Raw genomic sequence first — 16,212 nt, forward strand, 5'->3', positions numbered from 1 at the left:
ATTGTACTAAAATGTGTAGTAATGAGGCTCAAGCAATGGCTCCCCAAAGGGGAAGCAGAACTATATTTAGCTTTCTTCCCCTCCCCCTCTTGCAGCTAATGCTTTATTCTAATGTACAGAAATGTATGGGAGGGATGCTGTGCAGAACTCTGAAAGAAAACCACAGATAGCTGTTTAAAGGCAGAAGGTTTACTTCTGGGTAGCAAGTGCATGGCTGGTATCAGCCACTACTTGTTGGGTGGGTCACCTATCAAACTGAAATGGCTGGAAGCATCTCTACAGAGGGCCTCTTCTGAAATAACCTTTTGTGGAACTTGAGAAGATGCCTTAAACCAGGTCAGAGAACAGGTCCATTTCACCCAGCAAAATATACATCAGGAGGCTTCGTTTGCAGACCCTGTCCTTATTTTCCAGAAACAGTCCCACATTTACAGAAGCTGTCCTGGTTTCTGATTTGATCCCAGAATGTCCTGCTTTTCCTTATTACATCCCTATTCTCATCTGAGGAATGTTGGAGGATATGGAGTTATGTGACACCCCTGAGCCAAGGAGATAAGTAGCTATAAAACCAGTGCTTTTTTCCCTTGGGGGGTATGCAGGGGTACGCATACCCCTATACATTTTGTGATCAAATTTGGCCTTATTGAGAGGCAGTATTTCAATATGAGTAGGAAAATGAGAGTACCCCTAAACATTATTTTTTTTAGAAAAAAAAGCACTGTATACAACCTTTATAAGACACCTGAAGGCAGCCCCGTATAAACAAGTTTTTGAATGTTTATTGTTTTATTATGTTTTTATATATCTCAGAAACCACCGGAGTAGCTGGGGCAACCCAGTCAGATAGGCAGAGTATAAATAATAAAATTATTATTAATAATAATATGGAATAGGGCATCCCTATTTTCACTGGAGAAATGTTGGAGGGTATGAGTTTGATCAGAATTGAGTATACACTTCCAGAGTTAATGCTAAATACTTTACTTCTGGTAAATGAGCCACCATAGCTGCTAGAGGGCCATGAAAAGGTGTGTCCTGGGCTTTTTAGACTTGTCTACCCATGTACTATCTGAAACCAAAGGGACGCACTGGTTGCCAGATGTGAGTTTTTTCTAGTTCTCCTACCCCACTTCCAGGATGAGCTGCTGTTCTCTGTCAAGCATGCAAGTAGTTGCAAACCCACTTATACCAGGTGGGAAATGACCCAAAGGTACTGTTTGCAAGAAACAATAGGAAGAGCTTTAAATGGCATAGAGTCACACGCCACCTTAAAAACTAACAAATATGGTGTAAGCCGCTTTTATGATAAGCTTTCAAGGATTCGAGCCCATTTCGTGAGATGCATGAAGTGAAATCATAGCTGGCAGGTATATTAATGAGAAAACTGTGAAGCGGGAGTTGAATGGCAAGAAGATGCAAAAAAAATTACAGCCAGTGAAAATTAGAGCATAAATGTATGTTAAATAGGCACACAGTAGCAGATTCAAGGTGCCAAGTCCCTGGAACCCTGGGTGCTTGAGCACCCACAAAATTTCCCATGAAGGGACTGGGCACCCAGAAATTTGGGTACCAGGGCCATGCACACTGCATGGCACCCACGGCCCTGGGCTCCCAGGGTTCTGGGCTAAGCTGCACTCCTGAGCAGATCGGTGATAAGCATTGTGGAGATGATTGCATCAACCTCTGTAGTGGAGCCAGGAACTATTCGCAAGAAACAAGTCACAGATAGCACAGATACCCTGGCATTGCTCAGTTGACTAACACACACAAGGTGATTAAAAAACAAACAAACCTTTGTCTTGATTTAACTCACAAACGATAACACCGTATTTCTTGAGAAATTGCAATCCATGATGCACTTTGCTCCCAAATGCCTGCCTTGTCCACCACAGAGGGTTCTGGGAAGTTAAATTGTTCTCCCATTGTTTTATGAATATTAGCATTGATTTTTTTTATTTCTTTTTTTTTTTTGCATAAAGAAAATCAGCTAAATTCATACTGCTGGACTCTCCAACAGTACATGCAGGGATCATTTACAAAGGTCTCCCATCAGAAGCCGTGTAGGACACGGAACTCTAATGAGCTTTTATTTTCCGCATTCCTTTTTGTGCGAGTAACCTCAAAGATACTGGAAATAGAGCTGATATTTAAGTATGCAGAAGAACTGCTCTTTTTTCTTCAGTGCTTTAAGAAGCCCTGAGGAGAGAAGCAAATTAATCAGAAATAGAAGATGATGAGAATAGGTAACAAGGGACTGCCTCTTCATTTCTGTGTGCAGAAGCAATTAATGTGCACAGAATGCCTATTAATTGGAGCAGATTTTTATTGCTACTGGAGCACAGCTATATACACCAACCTGACTTCCCTGCCAAGTTGCTATTCTTATTGTACGGCGTAATAAAAATGGCATAATAGTATATAGGATACAAATTTAACAGCATGGAAAAGGAAGAGTGCCAGTCATGTATCGCACTAATAAATACTGCATCTTAGAAGAAAGAAAGGCGACTGCAGCAACTCTGCAGTCAGATGTGGGGAAAGACACATTTTTAAAGATTTATATCCCACTTAAAGGAAACAATGGGAGAATGTGATGTTAACATTTGTCCCGACTGTCTAGTGTTCCTATTGCTGTCTTTTCAGAGGCCTATGAGGCTGCAATCCTGTGTACACTTACTTGGGAATAATTCTCCCCCCATTGAACTCTATGGGACTTACTTCTGAGTAAACATGCATAAGAACGGGTGGCATCACTAAACTGCAGAAAAGACAAATCGTCCACATCTTTGACAATGCTGCTGTTGATATAACAAGATGTAATCCAAATTAGATTGTGTAGTTTATGTTTCACCAGTTAGAAATCCTGTTGACTTGCTAAATAGCAACACCCTAGTGGTCCTGGGCCCTAAGGAAGTTAGATTAGCTTCAACCAGAGCCAGGTTGAACTCTGGCTCTGGCCTGGTGGAACGCTCTGCCTCATGAGACCAGGGCACTGCAGGATCTGATTTCTTTCCGCAGGGCCTGTAAGACAGAGTTGTTCCGCCTGGCCTCTGGCTTGGAGCCAATTTGATTCCCTCCCTCTCTTTCTTTTTTCTTTTCCTCCTCCTGTGATGAGGCTACATTTTAATATTTTAATGTTTCAATATTTTAATGTTGTATTTTAATTTTGTTTTTAAGTTGTAATCATTCAACTTGTTTTTATTATTGCTTGTTAGCCGCCCTGAGCCCGGCCTTATTATTATTATTATTATTATTATTATTAAATGTTTTTGTATATTTCTTACATTACTAACCTTCTGAACTAAGAGTGCATTTTAACTGGCTAACAGTGCGGTCAGACTACTCAAACTTACACCTGTCTGCTCAGAAGCAAGTCTATTGAGTTCAATGGTACTTACTTCCAGGTAAGTGCAATAGGATTACAGCTTCAATCTACTTCTTCTTTGAAGCAATCCCAACATTCATTGGTGTGATATGTGAAATGCACGGGGTGTGGGGTTTGAGAGCAGAATTATGACTAAACAGCAAATGATTGAAATTCATTGGTTCATTAACTTTCACAAGACTGCCAGCAATTAGTCAGACTGCGTTTTCGTGAATATGTCAATTATACAACATTGCTGCAGAATGTTACTATGATTAATAACCAGCAGAAATGTTCAAAAGGCTGTACAAATTAAAATAAATGTATACCACAGCTATGAGTATCATGTCAATTTCAGTCCCTGCTCATTGAGGGCAGGAGGGGTGAGATGTCATGAGAATCATCAGAGTCTATGTAAGGGTTTGTATACAAAGGGTAACCCAGGAATCTCTTGATGTGGCCGCCATATGCAAAATGATAGATATGGGCTGCAATGTTTAGTTCAACGATCACTTTGATTAGAAACATTGTGCTTGCTTAAAAGGGTACCCCCTGATGAAACTGGCAGCAGATACTGTATTTCACACCAGAGAGAGTGGCTTCTTTTAAGATGAGTCACCCATATGCATCACCTTATAACAAAGGAAGAGTGCTTTGGGCTTAACAATTCTTGTTATCCATATGCAATTGTATGCAGATTATACAGTTAAATTAACCAATAAAACTCATAAATTGGTCGGCGTGTTTAATTCAATGCCCAACCAAAATGAACCAACCAAACTTTCAGCACAATCCTATGCATAAGTGAGTAAGTCCCATGGAATTCAACAGAAGTTACTCTTGTGGAAACATGCACAGAATTGCAGCCTTAAATATGGCTAAAGGGCCTCTTAGCTGTGACACTCAGACTGTGAAACTCCCGCCCCATCAAGGTTTGATCCTTTTCATCTTTATGGGCCTTTTGGTTCCACGCAAAGGCAGTTTTATTCTAGAGACCATTTGAGATTATTTGTATTTTCTGCCATTTAATTACCTATGCTTGCTACAACTGTTTGTCCTGTTTAATTGTCTGATGGGTGCTTGTCCATATATATAAAAACCCAGAATATATATATATATATATATATATATATATATATATATATATATGCGACCTTAGGAATTTCTTTATCAAAAGACTGTAATAGAGACATTCTAATATATAAATTCATCTGTTTCTTCCATTGAGAGAATTAAGCATGTGCTTAATTTTCTCCCATTGAAATCAATGGCCACTTCCTCCTGGGTAAGTACATGTAGGAATGCATCATACATATCTGCTCAAAAGTACACACTCTTTAATTCAAGGAGACTTACTCCCAGGTAAGCATATATAAAACTGCATCTTACATCTGGCACTGAGCCTTAATTTCTAATCTGATGCACATTGTCTCATGCCTTCTTTTCCCTCAAGCGCCAAAAATGGTCTACACATTGCCAATGCTTCTTTTACTTTATCCTCTGTGCTGTAATTCATCTTCCCCCTCAGCTATTACAGTTTATTTGGGAAGGTTTTTTATACTGTACAGTACATTGCACATAAGTCAAAACAATTTTCAATTTAATTTGCAGTCCCCATAGGACACTACAAGCATTTGCTTATTGCAGTCTATATAAACGAAGAGATAAAGTATACACTGAGGCTATACAGTTAGGCTGCTCAGTTGGTTTTATAAGATTGTTTATAGAGCATTTTTCACTGTACACAGTGCAATATATAAAAAGTGGCTTGGATAATGTATTGTCTAACACAGATTGAATCACTGTTTCACAGCAATGAAGTTTTGGACATGCTGCCTCGAAAGAGATAAACAATCGAGCAATTCACAGGGTAGTATATAAAGGCAGATTGAAACTGCTTTGCTTCTTAAAGAAATAAATCTTGGAATATTTCCCCCTAGTCCAGGAACCACAAGTGCATTTGGAATTTTGAGGTGGTGCTGTGGGTGCTGGCCACAAAATGGGTGCAGGGTGACATACCACAAAATGGCTGTCACAGGGCAGCTGCATATCTCAAAATGGCTGTTACAAAAGAGCAGGAAAAGAGACAGGGATGCAAAATGGTGCAGACGCGCCTGCCCATCACTGGGGGGAAAACACACCTATGTCAATCACTGCTACACTTGCTCCCAGAGAGAAGCTCTTTGCACCTCTCCTCTGTTCAGAATGAAACAGTTGTTCTCCAATCCTGGTGTCCAGTGAAATGTGGGTATATTTAAGGGGATATGTTCAATGTAGGAGAAGCCAAGCCAGTGCAAACAGGAACTGAACATGAACCAGAGACTAATTTCTTGTGCTTTGTTTTTGAGGGAGTATTTCTGAGGGAATACTTTTGAGGGAATGTTTACTGAGACCCACAGACTCTGAACTGGGGTTGACTGCCCTAGTCTTCCTATTTTAGTCAACCATGCATATATTATTTCAATGAGAATATAATCCAATGGCACATTTTTCCATTGAACAAATGGGAGCTCTTCAAAGAAATGATAAGTTTGTTGGCAGCTCCACAAGTTCCTATAGGTGATGAGGCCACCATATGTTTGACCGCCATCTTCAACTGCTGATTCCAGAGCTGTTCCGCAGCAGACAACAGAACCAAATTCAGGCAGCTCTTTCCGTGTAGAAGCTGCCCTAAAATAAACTTTGCCACATAGCATCTGTCACCCCACAATAAACTCCTTATCATATGGAATGGGTTACCTTTGACCCTGCTGCTGGAACTTTTGTTTTACGATGTTTGCAGTGGTGTACTAAAAAGCACGCAACTCACACAATGAACACAGACTCACCCAAACTATTTACAAAGTGACACCACCTGTTACGCAGAGCAATTTGAAAGAGCCTCCACGTAGAGGCCTACAATAATAATAAATAATAATAATTTTTTATTTACACCCTGCCCTTCCCGGTTTAAAAACCGGGCTCAGGGTGGCTAACAACAAATCTAAAACACTTAATTGTAAAAGCAGCATAAAGTACAGTATAAAAACATGAATAACAATAAAATTCTAAGTTCAGAAATCAATTTAGGGGAAATCCATCTAATAAGCATTAAATAATCACCAGGGCTAGCTGGCTGAATTAGTCCTACTTGGGCCAACGAGGAGGCCAGGGGAGAATTAGCTGTGGGGTCTCAGAGCGGGTAATCTTCATAAAAGTTAACAAGTTTGAAAACAGGTACCAGAATCAGTTATGTATAAACTACAACCAGAATAAAGAACTGCCCTTGCAGACAGAACTGACTGGAATTAAAGATCTATACAGTAATGGGCACAAGTTCAATAAAAACGTATAGATCAGGGATCAGCAAACTTTTTCAGGAGGGGGCTGGTCCACTGACCCTCAGACCTTGTGGGGGGCCGGACTATATTTTGGGGGTGGAAATGAATGAATTCCTATTCTCCACAAATAACCCAGAGATGCATTTTAAATAAAAGCACACATACTACTCATGTAAAAAGACCAGGCAGGCCCCTATAATTTTGTGGGGAGAGTCAGTACACAGGCTCCCTCCCAAACACATACTATAATCTCATCCATTCAGTCTCATCAGTCATGAAAGAGAAGTTTCTACTTCAAATCTGAAACTGTATCATGGCCCACAGTGGGGACTTTCTATTATAGATAAAACTGAGGGTGGGATTAATTTTATAACTAAACAGAGTGGGGGGGGGAGAAAAAAACCCATCCTTTCCCTCATCTTACTTTCCCAGGTTCTACTGCTTCAGTTACTCTGCTTTCCTGTATCACATAATCTCCTCCAGAATGCAACATTGCACACCTAAATACTAAACGGACAAGCATCTTAAGAACATATTTGCACCTATCACAAAATGTAGACCAGCTACGGTGGTGTTTACTTTTTGAGGGAGAAGTTAAGCTGCTCAAGTCCATCTACAATAATGCATTAAAACATTTTTCTGTGGCTAGGGATGTGTAGCACAGAGCCACCTCAAGACATTTTGCTGCCTGAGGCAAAGGACAAGATGGTGTCCCTCACCCAATGCCAGGTAAAGAAGCCAACTGGACTGAGAATTGAATCTTACCTCAGTACTGGTGACAGGGCATCCTCCACCATACCTGAGGGCAACTGGCTAGCCCAGAGGGTGCATATGAAGATGCTCCTCCATGTGTGCATTGAGATGTGCATCTAATTTACACCCCATAGTTCCTAAACCAATACATGATACAGCTGCAGAAGCCAACTTACACAATAGGAATCACCTGCACTAATTTGGGCTGAGCACCTTTACACCTTCTCCGTCTATCAATTTGTCTATTATATATACAAGCAGGAATTGTAATCATACACTTTCAATCGGGAAATTCAGGCTTGCAAGAGAAACTGTTCCCTGAAAGTTTCATTTGAGCGCTGCAGATGGTGCATACTTGCTATATTGCATTTTGCTTATAGAGGATAATTTGGAATATTAAAAAAAAAGTAAGAACGACAATTAACACAACCTGCAGGCATGGATAAAAAGCACAGGAATGGTTCAAGTAACATAATTTGGTACTCCCGCTTCCTCACTTAAATGACTCCTTTCTTTTCAAATGCTCTTATACCTGAAGGGAATGAGTATCAAAAAATGACATCAGCTACAAAACCAGCTGTGAGACCAACTGGATTTCCTTCCCCAGGGTAAGTATTGCGACAAAATAGCTAGGCTTAGCTCTAAAGATATATTTTTATTTCCTCATAGGCATATGCAGTTTGCATTTGCAAAAGCACTTATTCTGAAAATTGCTTTTATTTCTAACAAAGCAAAATGCAAAATGCATTGCTAAAAGTGTGGCTTGCAAATGGTAATGCCTCACAACAAGAGCCTTTTAGTCCCTTCCAATTTTAGGGGTCTTACACTGTGATGTTGTCATTTCTTTCTCTTGATACAATGCAGATAACACAACTATTGGGTGCTGTCTGTACACAGGAATGGCAGGACTTTATGACTATTTTGGCCCCAGGATCTATATCATCCAAAACCACACAAGGAATCAGTTTCATCAAGGGTGACAGAATGGAAGTCCTATCTGTACTACAGATATATATCATTTTATACCAGTTTCGCTGCTTAAGAAATAACCCTCTGGTTTTACCTGTTGCCATACTTTTACATTGTGACTATCATTTTTATATTTTTGTTGAATTGTGGGCTGTTTTTTGCTGCTAGCCACCTTGATTACTTTAAAGGGTGAGATAGAAAAGGGTGTTTTTAAGTCATTTTAAAGGAACAGAGGTAAAGTAGCTCCTCCGCAAGAAAACAATGGTTCGGAGAACATTTCCAAGGTAAATGTTGCCAGATTTTAAAATAGAGGATTTATCTCCAGAGCCTTTCTTTTCTGATTTATCTGCAGACAATTTAAGTCTTCAATTAGCTCCAGACTTTGCTGGAGTAAAACCCTAGCTCTTGGAATCCTGGAGCTACTAAATTCTGTCCCAGTGCGATTTGGAGCTGTCCGTGGTCCTGAACTTCTGTTTTGCTCTCTCAGTATGGTTCCAGAAGACCTGTTTACTGACCATTCATCCTGATTTGTTTGTAGGAAGATTAGATGGCACGGGCTATTTAAGGAGCATTCACTCTGATTTGTTTGTGGAAAGGGTAGATAATACCCAGACCCACACCATATATTTACAGCTCCTATACCACCTTAAGACTTATGGCTTCCCCCAAAGAACCCTGGGAATGGAAACTTGTTAAATGTGGTGATAGTTCTTAGGAGACCCCCGTTCTCCTCACTGAATTACAATTAGGTCCTTATGGCACAAAGAGCTGAACTAGGCTTATTTTCAGCACAGCCATGTGAAATGGAGCATGACATATGAATCTATAAACTGGAAGAACATTTGCAAATAGCCTTCTCTGCCCAAAATATTCCTTATATTGATTGTATTTTTGGTTTCAGAACTGTACCAGAATTAAGTCAAAAGTTGTGTGCATATAGCAATAGCACGCAATTAACTCTGTAATAGATCTTAAACCGTTGAGCTGTGGAAACTGCTCATATTTAGCATGGATCAGCAGTCACTGTCATAGATTGTGGACACGTGTGGACACTCATCTCTGGGACCTAGTACATGTATGTGGATTCAGCAACAGCAAGCATCTTAAGAGCCAAGATTACGTACATCTTAAAACATCTGCAAATGGCCTGTTGGCTTGACTCACCAGAAGAGCCAGCAAGGCTGGAACCCTGAACAATCCTAGAACCACACAAGTACATAAATTGCCGATAAGGTAACTTGTAAGGATTTCAGAACAGAATGCAAGATTACTACAGATTTCTAGGCACCAAACTAAAATGAATAGAGTAGTTCAATGAATGCCTCAATAATGCAAGACTGCTTCCTCCAGACAGTTCCAGTGACATCACTGGAGTAAGTATAGAGTACAGTGGTACCTCGGGTTACATACGCTTCAGGTTACAGACTCCACTTCAGGTTACAGTAACTTTGCTTCAGGGTGAGAACAGAAATCGTGCAGCGGTGGCGCAGCGGCAGCAGAAGGCCCCATTAGCTAAAGTGGTACCTCAGGTTAAGAACAGTTTCAGGTTAAGAACAGACCTCCGGAACAAATTAAGTACTTAACCCGAGGTACCACTGTACACAGTTTGAACCAGTGAGGCGACAACAGAATAAAGGATTGCACAGACAACCAATCTGGGGAACAAAGGGAGTACCTTCAGCTCAGCAGCCGTGAAACTGTGATGCTAGTTCAACTCTGACAATAGCGTGACCACTCTTCCAGCTTAGCATAAAGAATGAATCTTTCTGCAATGAAAGTAGCCTTGCAAACCAAGTGGAAAGCTGCTTGCTTTTTTAAAAAGACAGTAGCTGTGTTCACTAGTGCTACAGGGAGAAAAGTGCAAGCCCTTTGGGAGAAAACACATTAAAAATATAATGGCAGAATGATTGTAATGACTATAATCATTATCAACACCATCATTATCTGGTAGGTTAAAGTAGGCACAATATTTTAAGAGCAGTCATGAGGTTCTTCACCCATAGCATTAACTTGTTTTTGCCTTGCATTACAGATGGACATTCCAGCAAGTCAAGTGCTGAATCGGCCCTCAGTTCTACACCTCAATGCATCTTCAGAGCTGACAGATAGCTCTCAGCAATCTCCATGTGTTTCACTCTGCCTCGCTTTTCCAAACTGCAGGTTTCTCTACACATACCTATCTTAACCTCTTCCCTTTCTCTGGGATGGCCTGTGGAGAAAATAAATTCTTTCCTATCACATGGCATCCCCAAAATGGCACTTGTAGGTGCTTTGATACCTTCAGACAAATGCCCCTTGGTGCCCCACAAAGCCCCTGCCCTTCCCTGTTGGTTCTGAGTAACACCAGTTTTTCCTTCTTTGAAGTGGGTATTTTGTGATGTCTACAACAGTTTTTTAGAGTTACCAATAGTGCCCCCCTGGGGTCCAAAAATGTTGGGGGTCCCTGCCATAGCCTCTGCTTACATCCCAAGGATTCCAGATATGATCTCTGTACATTTGCGAGCCATTAGCTCCCTTTAAAAAAATACCTACTAGCTATTCTGGGCCATTGGCTAGCAATCTGCTTAACAAAAGAGACAAACAGTCCAGTGGTCAGAACAATACCTAAGTGTTATGTTACGTTACTAATTACTAAATTTCTCTGTCTGTCTGTCTCCTACTCCACCCTAACATTTTTTATGTATTCTCTTAACATCTGCTACTTCATACTAAGGCTGCAGTTCTAATCATACTTACCTAGGAGTAAGCCCCACAAAATATAATGGGACTTAATTCTGAGTAGATATGGTTAGGGCTGTGCTGAAAATAATAATAATAAGCATGAAGTGTGAGCATGAAGTGTGGGGAATATAAGAATATCTTAGAGGTACGCAGTTGGGAAAAATATATATACAAGCTTAATTTAGTACTAATTTGTATTACACAAGTTCTTTGGATGCTGTTTCGGTAGCTTCTGTTTTCTTGGGTCTTGCCCTGGCTTCAGTAGACACAAATATTCCAATTTTTAAATATTTATGATATCACCAGCCTCTTTAGATTAGCCCAACTAACATCTCCTCCTCTGTCCTGTCATTTCCTGACATCAGTGTACTGTCCTCAGCCCACTGCACATGAACTGACTAGTAAGCAAGATTATACATAGCAAGTGCTGACAAAATCATGAATCCATGCAAGAGACACAGGCCATTCTGAGTGACATCAAAACAGGAGAGCCTGTTGGACTGGCTGGCTGTTTTGACAACATTTGCTAAAGAAGAAAAGAAAGAAAGAAACTTGTATGCCAACAAAAAGGTTGACACAAAAGAAGCAGCTTGAAAATCAGTAATAGCTCATGGCAGACAGGAACTGTAAGAAGAAAGGGAAGGGGGGAAATAGTCAACAGGACACAGGGGTCATTGCTGAGGGCTGGATAAGTCCTGCTAAACACTTAGCAAATGCTTAAATTATTATCCCATGGAGGCAATTCAGAAGCCTACTACACTGCAATAGGGGGTGTAAACATATATACCCAGAGAATCTAGCTATTGCTGTGAATGACTCAGCAAAAGATTTCAACAGGGAGGCTTGCTAAAATAAATGAAGACATGATATGAGCAGGGACACTGTATATAAAATCCTTCAGATCCATTTGTGAGCATGAAGTGTGGGGAATTAAATATATGAATCCATGTGTGGGTAAACAACAAAAAGAAACGGCTGGGTGCCTGAATTCAAAACATGGGGCTAGCACACAGAGATCTCCAGCAGCAGGTTATTAAATTCACAAAATAAACAGCTCAGTGAAGCATCAGGAATATAGGCTGTTAAACCTTTTTAGCCAGCTTCAGCTACACACAGTAGCTAACCTCTTTCTACCCTCTCTTGCAACGAGCACACCACACACTGTTAAGTAAGTTTAAAATGCTATACTTACAGATTCAAGGACTCAGTCATGCATTGTTCCATGCAACAGCAAGGATAAAACAAGCAAAATGCTCTTCAGTAGAAAATACAGCAAGATAGCTTCAGACACGTGCTCTAAGTTCTGAACTAGCTTAGACACATCCGTCTTTGTTGGCTACATGATGCAGAGAGAGAGAGAGAAAGGAAGGAAGGAAGAGGAAAGAAACTTCACTTCCTCTCTGGAGGAGAGAGGGTGTGACTTAACTATCTAGCAATATGGGAAGCTTTTAGCATTATTTAATGATCAGCATACCAGAAAAGGCTCCACATTTCTGTACAGCAGAATGCTGTAGAAGGAACAGAATAGAGACAGGGTTCCAAGAGCATGGGATGGATGGGGGATAATCTAATAGTAATGATGTTATTCTTTCCTTGAGCCACTTATTCTACCAACTTTTGTCATATATGAATGAATATAACAAAGATTAAGATATAAAAAAAAAGAAAAGTACACATTTAGATTCAGCAGTATTCTTAGCAGATCATTTTCAGGTCCACCCCACCATCTAATTATCTGGCTATCAGATATCTGGCCAGCCCACCAATTGGATAAAGGGATTATTTGGCACAGGTGTCATGTTTGAGAGGATTGCTGTAAGTGTATAGGGTACCTAGGGGCTTGAGTACAGCGGCTGTGCTACACACATCAAGAAAGCTCACTTCATGCCCTTCTAGTCTTACCTTGTTTAACATAATGATAAGGGGAAACAATGCATCAGGTGAGCGCAGCAGGAGTAAGTATGAATGCATTTTCTTTTTACTCACTTTTGGGCCTGCTTTGAGTTTTCCTGTGTGGCTTACAGTAATCAGTCACACAAATTGACAGAAATCAGGATTAAAATATGGAACCTGAATCACAAATGAAAATTGTACTTAAAAGCCTGGGTGCATAAAATGGGTTTCGCCCCATGCTGAAAAAGCAGAACAACAGATTGTGGGTGTGTAGACAGGTGCCTGGGAGGGGAAAAACCCTAGTCCTTGTCCACTTGCTTGTTGGTAGGTGAGTCACAAAGGGCCTCTGAAGAAGATGTACCTCATTGTTTAGGGAGGTTTATGTGGGTAGGGGTGCTTTAAATAAGAGGAAAGGATGAGAACCAAAACACATAGGCCTTATATTCGGTTCCTTAGTGCTGAACACAGTAGTTAGGAAAAAGCTCACTTAGTGTGGGTGTATTCTCTGTTAGAATTCCTGCTCCATGATTGCAGTCATGGGATTATTGTCTGTCACATGATGGTGTATGTTTTGACTCCACAGAGTGGGAAGTGATGAAGACAGGATGTTTGTGTTACTGTGTTCCATGAAGTGGGACTAGTCCTTTGTTCTTTCTCTCTTTGCTGTCTGATGCTAGAGAGAGAGGGAGCCATGTTGCAGTGCTCCGTGTGTGTTTATATGTAAATAAAGTAGATTAGCCAAAATGCTGAGTTGCTGAGGTCTGTTAGGCAAGCTGCGAAAACTGTGGATCCCTAAGTGTGCCGGTGTCTGTTGGCATCGGTCGCTGTGATGTTTGGGCTGAAGAAAGCTTTTGAATCTCCTGAAAGAACGACCAGGAGGGAGAGAACATGCCAGTCAGGCATGTGTCTCTACCAGGGTCTTACTCAACTAGCAGGGGTTTCTTACCTTCTTAATCTATGCATTGTGTTTCATAGGACTGTTTCTCTTGCCTTTCATCTTGTTTGTTGTTAGCTGCTTTGGCACCATTGTGTGGAAAAGTCGCTTATTGTTCTTGATAACGACAGAGTTGTTGATAATCCTGAATGGGCATCTATCTAGGTGTGCAAGTGTCTAGATGTGATTTCGTTAGCGTCCTTCCTTATCCAGTACAATATACCCTCAAGATAGGTCTGGTTTTGAAAGAGTAACCTGAAGTTTGTCTCCTAGAAATCATCCAAGCATCTTGTATATTATATTTTAACATGTCTCCATGTTCCTGTTGTGCTTAGTATATCATTTTAGCATGATGGAGAATATTAAGAAGTACTTACAGCTCCCTACAGCTTTAAGAAAAGATGTTTGAAACATAATTTCTGTGGTGCACCCAGCCTTTGGATTGAATCAAGACAAAGGCTGCAATCCTAGGCATGTTGACCTGTAAGTAGCTCCATTTAACTGAGTGGGATTTGTCTCTCAGGAAATGTGCAGAGGATTGCACTGTTACACAGGGCCCATTTTTAAAAAACTTGAAAAAGTTAGTGATGACTTAGGTCTCATTTCACTGGGAACTAAATGCAACTTACAGTGCAATTCTTTGTCTGTTCAGGAGTAACTTGTTGAGTTTAATCGAAATTACTTCCTCATAAGCATACCTAGGATGGCAGACTTAGTCTGGCTCCCACCTGTTTGCTTAAAATTAATAATGCTTGTGTTGCATTAGACACGCCAAAAGAACATAGGTGAAATTATAGAATTGTGCAGTTGGAAGGCACCTCATCTAGTCCAACTCCCTTGGAATAAGGAATAAAAACAAGAAGTTACCTTTGATAACTTCAAAATATGCAATTGAAAGTGGCTCTGAATGCAGATCCTTATATATGCACATATACACATACTGTACGTGTGTGTGTGTGTGTGTGTGTGTGTGCTTCTGTATATTGCTTATGTTAACCAAAACTATCACCAAGAAATAATGACCTTTTTAACTTTTGTCAGCTCTCTTGACAGAAAAGGGATAATAACCCTAGATAAGTAGAAGGTTGGGGTGGTTGGCACATAGGGTTAAGTAATTTTCAAATAACCACTGCAGCTGTTCCTTTAAGAATACCCTGATGTGAAGACATTAGCAGGCTATAATGTTTATCAAAATGGCCTGGCTTCATCTGCTGATGTCTGTACATCAAGCTGCTCTTAAAGTCATAGGAGCAGGCCAGCCCGGTTATCTTTCTGATTATCTAACAACTCTTCAAGTTCAGAATAAAATATGAGACTTCTTTTATATTTGAACTGTAGTTTCAATTTTTCACTGTGACCCTATATCACAATTCTGTTTATGACATTTTAGTATTGGTTTCCCATCCTATGAACAACATGGCCTTTGTTTTGCAACTTTTCAAAAAATATATCTATGTAGTTTCTCTCATTAAAAAAAGCTACATGCTTGAAGTTAAATATGAAATAGTATGGTACCGGTTAAAGATAGACAGGTAGAAGGAATTTGGCACGAGAGGTTGATTTGATGCATGCACTGCAAGATATGAATAGGAGTTGAACACTTAGTAACGCAGGGCTCAGCAAACTTTTTCAGCAGGGTCCACTGTCCCTCAGACCTTGTGGGGAGCCGGACTATATTTTGAAGGGAAAAAATGAACAAATTCCTATGCCCAACAAATAACCGAGATGCATTTTAAATAAAAGCACACATTCTACTCATGTAAAAACACCAGGCAGGCCCCCCCCAAAATCCAGAGATGCATTTTAAATAAAAGGGCACATTCTACTCATGTAAAAACACGCTGATTCCTGGACCGTCCTCGGGCCGGATTGAGAAGGCGATTGGGCCGGATCCAGCCCCTGGGCCTTAGTTTGCCTACCCAAGCTCTAGACGAATGCCCAAATTCAGAGGTTGGCAGGGGTTGAAATTGGCATTTAGGAAATGTGGACAGGTTGAATAACACTATAAGCGGAAAAGTTCAGGCTCCTTCAAATGATTAAAAAAATTGACTAATCTGTACAAAATCAAGAACAAACGAATGACTGGCAAGAGAAAAAAGAGAAAGCATAAAAATGAAGCCAATGGATTTGCCCTTGAGGTGAACTGGGGGACACAGCAGGATAATCCCAAACTTTGCCAATCTCCCTTGTCCCTGGATTGAGTGGTTTTGTTAGGGTTTTTTTACAAGTTTGTTTTTAATGTATTTTTAAACAAATGT

Source organism: Podarcis raffonei, chromosome 10 (assembly GCF_027172205.1).
Source record: "Podarcis raffonei isolate rPodRaf1 chromosome 10, rPodRaf1.pri, whole genome shotgun sequence".
Classification (NCBI taxonomy): domain Eukaryota; kingdom Metazoa; phylum Chordata; class Lepidosauria; order Squamata; family Lacertidae; genus Podarcis; species Podarcis raffonei.